Here is a 13,581-nt window from a genome sequence, read left to right as displayed (position 1 = left end):
GCGTTCTAGGCAAACCTGATGAATTCGCTCGAGGAACTTCCCTTTGAACATGTGTGGGGAGGATATTAAACTATACGTCGGAGGTTCTAAATCTGCTCTGTTGCTGAAGGGCTTTGTTCCTTGCTGAGGACCCTCTCCTAGAGAGAAACAAAATGGGCTATCCATCATTTTCAAAATAAATGCATCCCAAGGTCCCCATCTTATTTCATTTGAAATACTTCTGATTAGAATAGTTTTTTGTTCTGTTTTTCTGTTTTAGCAGGGAGGGTGTATCAAGATAAGAAAGAAGCAAATATAAATAAACAGACATTCCACAAAGTAAGAGTACAAAGGGAATTCGGATGCCTGGGGAACTTAAAAAGGTTGAGTTGAATGGAACATGAGGCGAGGCATGTATTTGGGGGTCATGCTGAGGAACTTCTGTTTTATTCTGTAAATAGTGGGAACCAGGTAACAAATATTAAGCTGGGGAGAAACCTGGTTAGATACTCGGTTTAGGACGCTGGCTCAGGCCTCGGTGTGGAAACGGTGTTCTACCAACGGGGAAGGCAGGGGAGGACGGTCCTGTGGTTGTGACGGGGTTAAAGATACGGAGGAAGAGTGAACATATGTTTGTAAAGATACTTTTAAAAATGTTTACTTCTTTAACGAAGTGTCACATTTAAGTAGGAAATAAATTCCGGGTGGGCTCGAGTTCAAAATAATATTTTATTTTCTTCCCCCAATGATGCAACTTCCTTTGTTTGTTGAGAAGCATGCAGTGGATCACTGCTCACCGCCTTTACTCCCACCCCAATTAATTTAGAAGATCCCCCCCCCCCCCATTTCTGCTTCTGGAGAGATGTTTCCTTCTCCGTGGCCTGCAGGGAGCTGGCCCTGCGTGAGCATGCGGTGACCCTGGCCTCTGGAGAGGCAGGGTCTCTGACCCTGAGCTGCTATCGTCTTTGAGTGACTGCCAAGAAGCTGCTGGAGGTCCCCGGAGGGAGACTCAGCGGGACCCAGGGAAGGTGAGGATGGACTTTTAATATGTTCAGAAATATTTATCAGTGTGGAAACAGAGTGTTTAGAAGCCACTGCAATGAGGATTGAACCTGAGCAATCGGGTAAATGATGGCTGGCATTTCATCGAGGACTTTAATGCAGAACAGACGCCATTCTCAGCACATCACAGAGACTTTCTTGTTTTATTCTGACAATTCTGCAAGGTGCTCTATCAGGCGAGGTCCAAGCAGAAAGCATTTAAGACACTCAAATTCGGGTACTGTCATTTGAATCAAGATATGTCAAGGTCCCCTTTACAAAGGTGTGCCTAAGGTGTAAAGAAACCAAAGATAGAGTGTGGTAACCCTGGGCTGGAAAAAAATGGGCTCTGTTACTACCACTGGCATTGAGAGGACAAGGGGAGGAAGCAGTAAGCAAAGCAGCACATCTAGCGGGAAGGTGGGGTCGGTGTGTCATGAAGGCTGAGATTTGAGGGGCAGAGTGGAGCCATGCAGATGTCTGCATTGACCCTACAAGAGAGCCAAGGCCAGTGGGACTAATACTGTATCAGCCTGGGTTCTCCAGAGAGCCAGTAGAATATATATACCAACAGATTTATTTTAAGAAATTGGCTCATACGGTTGTGGGGACTGGCAAGTGCAAAATGTGTAAGGCAAGCAGGCAGGCAGGGAGGGAGGCAGGAATCTCAGGCACAGTTTCTGTATTTGTCTTCAGGCAGGATTTCTTCTTCTCCAAGAAACCTCCGTTTTTGCTCTTAAATCTTCAACTGATTAGACACGGCCCACCCACATTATGGAGGTGAATCTTTACTAAGTCAATGGATGGTAAATGTTAATGGTATCTGCAAAATACCTTCACACCAACATGTAGACTAATGTTAGACCAAACACATTGAATGTATATAATTTGACAAATACACTGCCTTTGAAGATTAGCTAGGACTGGTATTTATTGTGCATTTATTCTGTTGAGTGTTTTATGCGTGCTGCCTCGGTTGGTCCCCCCAGATGACTGAGGACATTCAAGTCAAGTATCTCCCTCCCTGCCACGTGATCTCTGCTGGTTTCCCTGCAGACCTGGCCTGCCAGGTAAGCAAAGGGACAGCTTACGGCGCAGTGGGCAGCCCCTTAATATACTTTATGCAGCACCCTGGAGCTGACTTCAGGATGTGGAAGCATCTTGATCATGACTTTTACTCTTAATGAATAATGGATAAGAAAATTCAGGTCAATGTAAACAGTTACAAGAAAGTCATACACTTTATTTTCAAGTCTCTCAAAAAAGCCAAACCCTAAAACAGTGGTTCTCAACCTTAGCTAAACAATGATATCATCTAGGGAGACTACAAATTCTAACATAGAGTCACAACCCAAAACAATTAAATTGAGCTCTTTAGAGGTGGGATTCAAGCATCAGTAGCTTGTAAACTTTCTAGGATGCTCAGATACACAGGCAAGGTTGAGAACTGCTATTCTAAAACAAGGGGGCTATCTTCAAAAGCATAGCATTGTAGCTGGGAAATACACGTGCACAGCAGGAAGTAAATGCCGGTTGTTTGTATATATGTGTACACACACACACACACACACACACACAGCTGTCAGAGAGCCAAGTTCAGTTTTGTGATTCAATGCAAAACAATTTACCTGATATTCTAATCCTTTATTTAAAAAAAACAAAAAAACTTACAAATTGTCCCCATAGCTACGAGACACTTCCTCCAGGAATTCTTGCCAAAGACAGTTTTCCATTTAGAAAATCAGGGAACAGGAAAAGGGTTTTCAACTCAAAACGATATTTTTATATTATAGATGTCTCCCTATCTGTCCATTTATTTACCTACCTAGCTAGCTACCTAACAAGAGAAAGGAAGGGGAGCCTGGCTCTTGATCTGTGTGTAACCCATATAATCATACATTCTTAAAATCAGAAAATGTGTGGTAGCAAAATATTTATCTGGGACAAAAGAAGACTCAATTACTCCTCTAATGCAATTGATATAATAATATGTGGAGGACAATATACCCTAATCCTTCAGCGCATCTTAAACAAAAGCACATATTGAGGCTCAATACCAGGTGAAGCAAAAGTAGGTTTATGGTTTGAGTACAAAAAACCCAGTTTGTTCTTGTATTATTATTTATTATCACATTATTTTCCATACGAAAAACTGCAAACCTATTTTGCGCACCCCCCCACCCCGTATTTACTTTAAAAATAAATCAGGTATTCTCTTTGGACTATCTCACTGTACATTTGGGTTCTGTTTATACCTCGCTCATTTTAAGGTAGAAATTTTGTTTGGCACTGACTCCAGTAAAAATTTTGCTGTTTTAAATGCACTCTCCTGTTATGAAGAATTTTACTGCTCCTATTGCCTGGCAAGTTTACTATGAAGTAAAACATTCATCCCTAAGTAATTGGAAGCAATCGGCAGGTTTCTCTTTGCCAGAAGCTCTGCACAGTAAAATATAAAATCTAAAGGGTGATAATACTCCACAGCACGATCTCTCCTCAGTCCGACACGCCCGTTGGCTCACTGCTCGCCATGCTAGGGCTGCCCTAGAGAATTCTAGTCTGGAAACCATTAGGGAGAGAGGTGGTAGGTACTTGAGTATGTGGGAAAGACGATTGCTTATGGATGATTAAGAAGCAGAACTCTTATAAAGAGGGGTGGACTGCAAAATTTCTGATAAGCCAAGTCTGCTCTTGATTACGAGTAGATTCTCAGTAACAATGTATGATCTCCTTTCTTCCTGCCTGGACCCACTGTTTTCCTCAGGCCACCCTGTGTTTTGAAGGAGAAAGTCTAGCTATGAAAATGTTCTCTTTTGCTTTCTGTCTCCCCCTGGTTTTATAAGTCCATTGAGGCGGAGGCCAGAATTTATTCATAGTCCTGTTATATAGGATTCAGGGCCTGGTATATTGGAGACAGATAAATGTGGATTATCCATAAACCAGCCCTTTCCCTAGCTCCCCATCACACACAAAACAAGGCAAACAGAGCTTTATATCATATTACAATAGCAACGGGTAGTAGAAAAGCAGTTGACTAAAAGCCAAAGACGGGAAATTAGATTCCAAATGAAAAGCAGTAACTAAAGGCACAAAACAGGTCAAAGGCTTAGAGAGAAATCATGGTAGATTTGAAAATAAAGGTCCTACAGCTGGATAGCAGTAAACCTGACTATGATGAGTAGGGGGCAGGGCCCTGCTCACATGCACGGGTTTCTATAGCCACACACGCTCCATGCCTGGCGTAGGGCACTGCCATCAGCTCACTATCTTGAAAATCTTGGTGTATGTTGGACAAGAGACTGCCCATTTTCATTTGTCACTGGGCTCTAACATGTTACGTAGAAAGGTTTTGTGGGATGTGTAAAAAGTGATTCCACTCCCCTTTATCTTTAGCTTTTCTTCAGAAGCACGGTTCCCCTTTTTGATTTTATATACATTGCATGTATGTATGTGTATGCGTGGTGTGTTTATCTTCAACACTAGGTGTGCTCCTTCTATAAAATTGTTAAGAATTGAGAAACTTATAAAAAGCCCCCAAATTCCCAAAATTTCAACACTTAGAAGCTGATATTTTTAATACACTAGTCATGTCTATTTTCCATGTACCTTTCTCTAAAAAGTTAAAATAATTCTCAACACCCCCCACCAAATACACACTTTTAGTTTTCCTTTGATCTTATATCATAGTCAAAGACATTTATAACTTTACAGAGAAATGACTAAATGATAACCCAACCATGTGAACATACTACTTCTTTTTACTTTCTCATTCACCATGTTTCATTTTTCTTTTGTTCTTATTGTTATTTTTCTTTCTTTTATTTTTAAAATACATCTTTATTGATTTCATAGAGAGGAAGGGAGAGGGGGAGAGAGAGAGAGACATCAATGATGAGTCATCATTGATTGGCTGCCTCCTGCACGCCCCCTGCTGGCAATACTGGGGATCGAACCCGCAACCCGGGCATGTGCCCTGACCTGGAATCGAACCGCGATCTCCTGGACCCTAGGTCGATGCTCAACCACTGAGCCACGCCCGGCTAGGTCTCATTGTTATTTTTCTAACCCAGCTGTTAAGCTTGCTTTAGAAGCATGTGAGACTTAGAAAAACAAAAGGGGAATACTGAAAATGGGACTTCCGTACAGAATTAAGGTACGTTTTTACCCTACGTGTTGCAATATTCATGAGTAGCACATTAATCTACTTTTCACTAGATACTGGTAACACGATTTGATTGTTTTTAAAATGGCATTGGTCTCCCTGTCACTCTGTGGCATTCTTAACCCAGGTCTCTGTGGGTTCATGGGAGTCTCAAGCCCACTTTGAACAGAATCATCTAGGAGATTGCTTTAGCAACTATTTTGCCATGTTTTCTGGGAGACCTGAATTTATTTGCCTCCAAGGCTGTCAGGAGTCAGGGGCAGGTTTATAAATAGAAATAGTACTTGCTGTGAAATATACTGTGGGCACCGCCGCTTTATCACGTAGCCTTTGCAACATTCCACGGGTTGGACATTACAGAATGAAGTCCCTTTTTGTTTTAAGGAATGGAATGCCAATCAAAGCCCCACACGTTGTTTGAGAAGTGGGTCCCCTTGTTTTAAAAGTTGGATCTTACACCTCACTCTCAGGAGATCAGGTAAAAATCAACCCTGGGTGTTAGTATGAAATCAGCGCCCGAATATACAGAAGAAATATGAGACTAGTCCAATCAGAGCTATTTGGAGACACTGAAGCACTAAGCATTTTTCTTTGTACATCAGGCCGATGACTTAGGGCAGGCACTGTGATTATGTTTGCAGCACTGCATTACACCACCAGCCACACACAAGTCACTTCCAAGGGCACTGAGTCTGGGCAGAGTTTTCTTTAAAAATAATCTGGAGACTCAGTTGACAAGGTGTGTGCATTGGCTGGATTTTGTAAATAAATATTCTGCAGGTTTATTAGGTGAGTGTATTAGTGGACTCGTTTCCAAGGGCATTGCTATCCCAAACAATGTAAGGAAAGATGAGTTCGGCTCTTGCTCTATGCCAAGGGCATAGTTTTATTCAATCCTCACAACCTTCCTGAGAGGTAGGTATTACTTTTACTCCAGTATTTTGTGGGCTTGTTTTTTTTTTAGAATTGGGGAGCTCAGATTCGGAAACCTATAAGAACATGGTCAAGCTTATATACCTATTAAATTGTGGATTTGGACCAGCACTTCATAAGCATTATTTGAAACATTGCACAATATCCCAAATACTTCCTACTATTCTATAATTCACTCAACCAACTTTTGTGTTTTATAATTTTTAACCATGATGGTAATGTGATACAACTATCTGGACATAAAATGTTTTCCTTCATGTGGTGCATGAATCCTTATTATAGTTTTCCAGAAACTGAGCTCTTGGCTTAAGTGACATAAATATTTTAAAAGATTTGTAATCTATGAATAGTAACTCTCAAATGACTAATCACTCTTTTAGACTATTTTAAACATGTTTAATACACTGTAATGCAAACTTTTTGAAGACTGCAATTAGTATCTCTGTCAGCCTATGCATGATGCATTTAGCCGTGTTTTAATATTAAAGCAGTGAGCAGATTTCCTCAGGATGTTACATGGTATTAATCCTCAACATCACTGACGCTTAGAGAGGGCTTATTTTGTGCCTGTCCTTTTATCTGGTTTATCTCACTCACTTTTCAGAACAATCCAAAATGAGGTCTTATTATTTCCTCTATTTTGCAGATGGAAACTTTAGTTAAGAGAGATGCTATTTCTTGTCACACAGATTAAAAATGGTACAGAACAGAATCTGGACTGCCAGACTCCAGAGCCTGTGATTTTTTTAAAAAATGACCTATTCTGTTTATTTATACATTTCAGAAAGTTTCATAAATTGGGTTCTGCCTTTTCTAGTATGCTTGTTCTCTGTAAAGCAGGCTGTGCCCCCTGGCACACTGCTGATACACGGCCTCTCCAACGACAGTGAGAACAAACGCCCCACCTTAATGTCTGCGACTAACTGCCTTCTAAACACTCCCATTACAGCCAGGCTCAAGGTACCTTCACAGTGTCAGCGTGTCACAGAGTGCGGGGAGACGCCGATGAGCCCCCAGCAGCTGGCAGGGCCAGCGCCAGCACCCCCACGGCTGTGCCCATGGCCAGTGACTGTCTCCCAGCTCCCTCTTAATAAGACTGGGCCTGGACCCCTTTACCAGGCCTCCTGGCTAGGCGTTACTGAAGACCTGAACTGGGGAACCAAATTTCCCTCTGTGACCCCGGGATGCTTTCTTTCCACAAAGGAGCAAATTGATTGATAAGAAAATGATAAGCAGCCAGGATAGAAAGTTTCTCAGCCACCTGATGAGTGGTTCCTACAAACCAGCTCCAGCCCATCGCCCTTGGGGCATGTCATTGTCCCTGGCAGTCTGAGTTTCTGTGGCAGCCACTCTCTCTTCAACAAGAATTACATCCCTGCCTTGGATGGTGGTGGGGGAGGTATCTTCTAAATTCTTAGTTCTTCCCCTGTTCACAGTCTCCCAGCCTAGACATATTTCTGCTTTCTGCATTTATTTCTGGACCCCTTAGGGCCTTTAAAAAACTCTTTTAGCAGTTAACCATCCACTAAACTGATTATGCCATCACACCATTTCAATTACTGGTGTGGTTTTCTACCTTCTTTCTTTCTTTTTTTAAGAAACTATGAGTTTTATTTTATTTGTGTGTTTTTTTAAATATGTTTTTATTGATTTCAGAGAGAGGAAGGGAGAGGGAGAGAGAAAGAGAAACATCAATGATGAGAGAGTCATTGATCAGCTGCCTCCTGCACTCCCCCGACTGGGGATCGAGCCCGCAACCCGGGCCTGTGCCCTGACCGGGATTCGAACCCCAATCTCCTGGATCCTAGGTCTATGCTCAACCGCTGAGCCACGCCAGCCAGGCTCTACCTCTTTTCTGATCATTGATTGATAAATGGACTTCATAAAATAAACCACCAAACAAATAAAAAGTAGGAGGCAAATCTCTTACCTTTGACCAAAGTGTCCCCATCACCATCGTATCCAAGGCCGAGATGAATCCATGCTTCATAATCTGCCTCATTCTCTAAGGGATGAACCATTTAACCTGAAATTAAAATAAATAACAATAACTATAATAATAATGGTAGTAACCTGCCATAAGTGTTCACTGTAAGTGAGGAACTTGCCAAGATCTTTGATATAAAATAAATCATGCCCAGGTTTCTCCTTGGAAGTGGACAGTCACTTTGAAGGTAAAGAAACATTGTCATCTCTAAAGGGCCACGTCACAGGGAGCCCTGAAGTAAAGTCAGAGGGTTAAACCAGTGGCCAAAGCCTGCTCTCGCCACAGCTCTACTCTACGGTATTTTTTTTTTTTAATTTTTAGAAAGGGTGCCTTTCACTATAATTATAAAGACATTAATTTTTAGGAAATATCTGCTAGAAAACGAAGACAAGTCAAAGGATGAATTTCATTTCATTATAATGTGTCTCCAACTGATTTCATTCTTTTATTTGAGAAGTTAAAGAATCTTCTGGAATTAAAAAAAAAAAAAAGGCCGATAGTTTCTCCTCTACTTGTTCCACTTGAAGAGATCACTCGGAAACTAGAAGACTTGCTTTGTTTGGCACATGCTTGGAATTTTCCCAGCGAGTGCTGAGAATAAAAGAGCTGCCAAATTCATTAATTAGCCTTAATATTCAATTCTCAAGTATAATGAATTCCATTTTCACACATATCTGAGAAAATTACACTGGAAAGTTAACATGTTGCCTTTCGCCGGGTTTCGCTGGATGCCTGGGGGGACAGCGCAGCTCAGCCTGCACTTGTGGGCAGACTCACGGGCGTCCCCTGGCACCCGCCCGCCGCCGGCGCCACAGCGTGAAGACGCGCCTCTGATGGCACGAGGCACTCACAGCAGGGTCCTGTTGGGGCCACGCGGCGCCAGCGGTGCCTGTAAAACACGTCACCCCGCTTCCCCGCGTGTCCCTTCCTCCTGCCTCAGACAGGTGACTGCGGCAACGGGGCCATGGACAGAAGCGACAGGGACAGTTTTCTGGGTGAAACGTGGGAGGGCCGCGGGATCTAAGACTCTGAGCCGATGGTGCAGCTGCAGCTGGGTCTCCCCGCCTTGACACCACGGACACCCTGACCCAGGTCCCTCTGAGCATGGGAGGCGGGCTGGCCCTGTCCTCTGCACTCTAGGGTGCGGGACGGCACCCCCGGCCTGCAGCCATTCGCCCCCAGGGTTAGTTTCTCCAGCTACAGCGATGAAAATATTTTCCGACACTGCCAAGCATTCTACAGGGGGTGCGGGTGGCCCTATTTGAGATCTACTGGGCTACAGGGCGGGGGAGCTTCCATCAGCCTGGCTCTTAGAGAAACCAAATGAATGAATCTGGGCCTCTATACTGTGTAATAACATGAAATAAAGCCCCCCCCCCCCCCCCCCCCCCGCAGCACACACATTTTAGAAAGAAAAATAAAGCTTTTATGTTAAACCAACAAGATTGGGGAGTTGTTAGTGAGGCAGACTATTCTGATTAATATTCTGCATGCGCCTTCTCCAGGCCAACACAGGTATTAGGTCTACGGCTTCAGTTATTCCAGGATGACTGGCCGTTTATAGTTGATGTCCAATTTCTTCTCTAACATTCTTTAACTTCATCCATCTGCCACCTTGAAGATAAAGGCACCACAAACTCATGTGCTTTTCCCTGTCCAGTTCTTCCCGTGTGATGTAGGCACACTTGGAAAATTTGGAGGCATTCTGGTCACCTCCCCGGGCTCATCTAGTAATGATTCCCACAGAGTTTATTTCGTAAGTGCCTCCGACCCCCACCCTCCTCTCTGCACCTCCTGCTATTCCTTTCACGCAGGCTCACACCTCTGGCCTGGACCCGTACAACGGTGCTGTAACTCCCAGAGTGCATTCCCGTATCGTGTAATCTGTTTTCTACAGAGAAGGTAGAAAAATCTTTTAAAAATGCAAATCTGCCCACGCCATTCCCATGAACATAACCCTTTAAAGATTTTTCATTTTTCTCAGGCTAAAGACCAATTATCAATGCAGGGCTTATCCTCTGTGGTTTTAATTCTCATTTGTTTTCTCTAGGTCTCTAATATTTTCATATCTCAAACCTATCCAAGGGTTTTCTCACGTTAGGTCCTTGGGCAGGTCCTTCATATTGTCTGGATGGCCCTCTCCCCAGTGAAATCTGTATCCCCCCAAATCTCAGCCCAAAGTTCTTCAGAAAGCCCTTTTCTGAAATTTGCCAGACCACGCCGAAACCGCTCTCAGTACTGGATAATTTTTTATTTTCCTTGAAAATTAATGACCCCAGTGAGATTATTTGTTGACATGTATATTATCACCGCACTATAAATATTACGAGGGCACAAACCCATCTCATTTGACATAATAGATACTACATTATAATAGACTTCACATGAGTATTTTTTGAAGGGATAAAAAAAGAAGGAAGGAAGGAAGACAGGGAGGGAGGGAGGAAGTTAACCAAGGGATCAACGACATTTAAGGTTTTGTGCAGTAAACAAATTTTCTTCCTCTTACAGCTATAGCCAAGAATTTCAACCTGTCTGCTGTAAGAAGTTTTAAAACATGCAATACCTGATTATTTCGTCAGGGGCACTGACCTCTTTTTCCATTAGATTGTCAAATAAAAAAATGACCACAGCCAACATAAGAACAGCCGTCCATTGGGTGTGGATGCCCTGTCCTGAACCATAAATATACAGGCGATACAATACCTGTGGCTCTTACTGGTCATGTTGCATAAGGTTGCGTCTGATAGGTTCATCCCTGGTACCGGACATACTTATATACAAGTACAGGCACCTGATTTTTTAAAAAAAGTCACTTTGGAGCAAAACAAGTAGGTAATTACTATTCTTTTTCTTATTATTTTATAAATCAATCAAAATTATATCTATTTTTGGTCAGATTGGCAAAAATATATTGTTTGTTGTGCTGCAGAATTTTAGTGATTAGTTGATGTGTGCCATAAGATGAAAAATGTTGAAAATCACTGATTTATAGCAAAGAGAAAAATTGTAAGGAGTCAAAGGGTACCAGTGAAAAATACATAATATGTTTAGTTGATGTTTGCTACCAAGTTAAATGTTACAGAATTCTTGAAAAACAATTTATAGAGAAATTTGAAGAATATAATGACACACAATAAAATATAATTATGAGTGCCTATTTTATAGCGTTCAAAACACTTCTGCTTTTGCCAAGTCACATTTATCACGGGTCTTCGGGGGGTGGTACTGTGTGCACATCGCCATTGGTAGAAGCAACATGTCCATGCTGAGTGACTGTGCGAACCCAACGCTAGCAGGGCACTTAACACCAAATTAATTCCCTGTCAAAGCCACTGCATCTGTGTTTCAATTACTGAAATTCTAAATTTAGTGGAAAATATAAGTATGCTTTCTTAGTATCAGTGAATTAGTACTTCTAGGGCAAAAAGAGAGTAACAGCTGAAGTGGTTATTAGGGAAATGGCATTTCAGTGCGAATTGGTGCTTACCGAGTGAGCCTTCTTCAGAAGTCATTTATGTGATTGGCTCTAGTTTAGGGACACACATTTAAGACAGGCATTTTCCCTTCAAACACAAATACACAGCAACAGCTTCCACTTAGACTTCATTGATCTTTGTGTCTTTCGCCCAGACTATGGATTTGTTTTGGATTTAATATTCAAGTATTTTAAGAAATATACCGTCTTCATAAGGATGTTTTACTTGACTTTTTTGTTAACCCTGTTGGTCTCACAGGCTTCCCTGCTAACCATCCTTCTGCACATTATCCCCCAAACCATTCCATCTAATGAGCGAAGGTCTCAGGTGCCCCCTTCTGAACAATGCCCTCGGTTTTCAGCCCAATAAGTCACGTATGTATTGAGTTCAAGAAAGACTTTCACTGGGGCTGATTACAAGGGTGCTTGTAAGTACATTTTTCTCTGAACTCTGCAACCAGTCATTCTGATCTTCTTCTTAAGGATTGACAAGTTTCCAAATGATTTTACAATGTGAGGCCATCCATATATGTAAATACAAGCATTGCAATGCTTACATTGTCTGGTCTATTTTTATTAAGGAGTATATTGCTTTCTGACTCTGTTATCAGTGCAGAAGGCAGAATGATATTTTGGGAGATTATACGCTTCTCATTCTGGTTCTATCTTGCATTTTTAAAAATATAGATCTTTATTGATTTTAGAGAGAGGAAGGGAGAGGGAGAGAGAGAGATAGAAACATCAATGATGAGAGTCATTGATCGGTTGCCTTCTGCACGCTCCCAACTGGGGATTGAGCCTGCAACCCAGGCAAGTGCCCTGACTGGGGATCGAACCTCGATCTCCTGGATCCTAGGTCGATGCTCAACCTCTGAGCCACACCCGGCCGGGCTATCTTACATTTTTTAAAGTGCTTTCCTTCTACTTTGGGAGACTGAGCTACTACTGTGTCTTGGGTAGGTAGCAACCTTAGTGTCTTTTGCTAAACACATATGCCTGGAGTTGAAAGAGTACTGATCTCAAAGCAACTGCATTAAATCAGTATGCAACTTCATCATGAACTTGGATGCTTCCTGGTGAACAGATACTATTCTTTTTTTTTAAAAAAAAAAAAGACTATTTTTTCTTGCTCTGAATGCCGAACCTAACAAAAAACCTTATGTTCCATATGGTATTCTAAACACACCCACATACATTAAATATATATAATTCTCATCAAATTAATCTCTACTTACAATTTAGATTTCAGCTCATATCGCTTTTCTTTCTTTTTCTTTTTCTTTTAAAATATATCTTTATTGATTTCAGAGAGAGGAAAGGAGAGGGAGAGAGAGAGATAGAAACATCAATGATGAGAGAGTCATTGATCGGCCGCAGCCCACAACCCGGGCATGTGCCCTGACCGGGAATCGAACCCTGATCGCCTGGATCCTAGGTCGACGCTTAACCGCTGAGCCACGCTCGGCCGGGCTCATATCGCTTTTCAAGAGGCCTTCTCAGCTGCTACCACCAAAATGCAAGCGTAAGGTTTGCGTGTGCTCTTGCCTGGTGCCCTCACGGAGTCTCTGTCTATCCTTCCCAGTGCTTATCTCAGTTCCTCTTCACACCGTCATTCATGTGACTAATTCATTAATGTCTCTCCTCCTCGTTAGATGCTACCGTGTGAGAGGTACCATATCTATTTTTGTCCCCGTAGCATTCCCCAAATTAAGAAGATTAGGAATGTAGTGAGATTTGAAAGACTTTCCAAGAAGCACACGGCTTCCAGCAGGTGACTGGGCTGCTCAGCACTCCTTGCACTGGTGCAAGTTGGTGCCATTTTAAGCTCTATTTCAACATCCTGTTTAATAGGAGCCATGCAGGTGACCCTGGCCCTCTAGCCGTGGCTAATTGCAGCATCCTGTTAATCCAGTGAGGATGCACACACTTGTGGTTAGTAAGCAGCTCTTAAGTAAAAAGCTTATTTAAAGGGAGGCATCTAAAATGATAAAAATGGGGGGC

The sequence above is a fragment of the Miniopterus natalensis genome, chromosome 18, assembly GCF_054644295.1.
Source record: "Miniopterus natalensis isolate mMinNat1 chromosome 18, mMinNat1.hap1, whole genome shotgun sequence".
Taxonomy (NCBI): Eukaryota; Metazoa; Chordata; class Mammalia; order Chiroptera; family Miniopteridae; genus Miniopterus; species Miniopterus natalensis.
The sequence above is the reverse complement of the archived record's forward strand: the minus strand, read 5'-3'. Positions refer to the sequence as shown.